This window comes from Setaria viridis, chromosome 7 (genome assembly GCF_005286985.2).
Source record: "Setaria viridis chromosome 7, Setaria_viridis_v4.0, whole genome shotgun sequence".
Lineage (NCBI taxonomy): Eukaryota > Viridiplantae > Streptophyta > Magnoliopsida > Poales > Poaceae > Setaria > Setaria viridis.
Window position 1 is genome coordinate 14,611,168 of NC_048269.2, and position 2,528 is coordinate 14,613,695.

General features: G+C 43.2%; 1 long non-coding RNA gene across 1 annotated transcript; it reads left to right on the forward strand.

Annotated features, from left to right (window-relative positions):
* Positions 1-246: 246 nt before the first annotated feature.
* Positions 247-2,212, forward strand: LOC140223333 (uncharacterized). The gene is made up of 3 exons (XR_011898728.1): positions 247-516; positions 754-900; positions 1,686-2,212. It is a non-coding gene; the product is annotated as an uncharacterized lncRNA (long non-coding RNA).
* Positions 2,213-2,528: the final 316 nt, after the last annotated feature.

The following is a 2,528-nucleotide window of genomic DNA, read 5'->3' on the forward strand; positions in this document are numbered from 1 at the left end:
GCAACGTACGGTCTCGTGAATCCAAGCTCAAAATTTGCCAAATGCCAAGCCTAGTAAAGTAACGCGCGAACTTATCCGTAGCAATAGCAAGCAGGGCACGAGCACAATCCTAGGCCTCTAGTGATCCAGTCAACCGGATTGCTCCACGCCGCCACTGAAGGTGACGGCGGCGAAGTAGAAGGCCGCCGGCCGTAAAGGAGTGCATGAATGGGGAAGGCATCTGGCAGCACACACGACGACGACCGCCAGCTGGAAAGTCTGATGAGTGCAGGGAGCACCCACGAACACAACCCTGCATAATTTAGTATTTTCTATCCCAGTGGACTCTTTATAAGTGGATAATTTTCCTTTCGACAGGAGGAACAAGTTTCTTTAAGGGTGGTTCAATGGGAAGCGGATAAAACTCATTCACTGGATGAGCTGGAAGCTCAACATCAGTATGCCAACGACTTGGAGAAACAAATCGAAGCTCTTGCACAGAAGTTACAATCAGCCGACGCGCGCTACAAGCAGAAGGTAAACATTATCCTTGCAGCATTATCCCATTGTAAAGAGACCATCATCTTACATGAGGTCAGCAAATATTATAATACCATGATGAAGCTTTGCAATTTTGCAGTACCCATACTTATAGGTTTTGGCTAATACAGGACATCCTTTTACTATTGAAACTTACCGACTTGCTGAAATAGCATGGTGCATTTGCTAGCTTGCAACATTTTTCTCTTGCATTGAATCGTCTGAGCTTTCCAGGTCACAGAAGAGAGGGATAAACTTGCTGAGATTACCACAGAGTTCAATAAGTTGACACAAAAAGTTAGCAAGAGCGTTGAACTTGAGAAGAAGGTGCATGACCTTGAGCAGAAGCTGCAGGTAGCTTACTCTAAATCTGAGGAACAGGTAAGTGGAGACGCGCCGATGAAATCTCTTGGTTACCTTATATTTGATCATTTGTTATTGGCAACTAACCCCGAGAGTTTACCTTGGATTCATCAACAATTTCAAGAAAACAAAATGACAAATCTCTGGGTGCTGACGCAGCCTCACCAAACCCAATCCAGCAAGAAGTGCTCCCCTGTTCAACCATCATTCCTGTCTTCTTTTCTCCACCGAGCAAGCAATCCACAATAGCTAGCTTCTTTATTTTTCTTCCTCCATAAATGAGCAAGCAACAGCTCGAATCACCAGCACACCTTCTGCTCTGTTCTTCTGTCCACCAAGACAGCAGCAGCAACCACCTACCAGTAGCTCTTCCTTCTTCCTGCCGGCAAGCACCAGGAGCAGATCAGGCACCCAGCCAGCTTTCTTCCCTGCAAGTGCAACAGGAGGAGGAGAACGCTAAATCTATCTCAAAAATGCTTTAATAATATAGGATCATGCCCGTGCGTTGCTACGGGTAGTACAAATCATAAATAAATAGCATTCTCATCTTACTGGCAAACAATTATGTTAGTAGACAAATGTAAATTGCACTCGACCATGTTACTGTTGTATGGCAGTCCGCAACATACGAGATGCACCAAAACTTCGCAATGCAATTCCGAGAAAACACTTAAACTGGTGAACGGTGACACTCAACGGAACATGCTGATGAGACTAAAACAGATTTCACTTATCTATTTCTATAATAATTGTTTCATTCTAAATTGTGTCTGACAAATGAATTTTCTTATATATCTGGAAAGCCCGAAATGGATAGGTTATTGGAGATAGTCGAAGCATGGGTTCAGAGTAAGACTCTGCACTTGCAGCTGACTCGACAATGTCAGAGGGCGCAACTCGGTTGGCGTCATGGACCAGGCGTCGCTTAGGGCTGTACGTCGTGGTCTTCGTCGAGAACTGCTGATGTTGATTGCCATGGCCGCGCGTGGTGATCCCTCGGTCAGCACCCAAGGATTTGATCTGCATCCGACCGCGGGATGGATCGTGACATGGGAGGCTGGTGGACGAAAAAAAATAGTCAGATTTAGGAACTGAAAACGAAATTTGGTGTTAGTTGTAGTGTTGTTTCCCAAAAATTTCTGCAACACTTTTTGAAGGGGAATTTGCTGCAAAACTGTAAACATAAATAAGAGAAGATGAACTTAAGTACTTGCACAAGTTATTGACATGCATTAGTACCATGTGTTCCCTGTAAGCCTACCTTTTTGCTTAACAATCATCAAGCAACTACATTGTCTTTGTCACATAACTAACATGTCAGCTAATTCTCCCTTTACAGTTTTACATAAGTGGTGTCTAAATGTTACATTAGAAAATAACTAAATGACCACATTATAGTTAAGCCAAGTGAAACAGAATAGGAACATATCGCAGACATAAATATGACCAAAAGGCATACATACTGTTTCTGAATCCGCCTATCAGATTGGACACTCGATAATGATGGCACTTGTCTCCCGACATGGAAGGATTTTTGCAGTGCTTCATCAGCGCTACCTACAAATGGCTGAAGAAGAAAAGGGATGAAAAATTACATCATAAGTACAGCACATTAGAATATGAAAGTATGAATTCTTCATCACTTC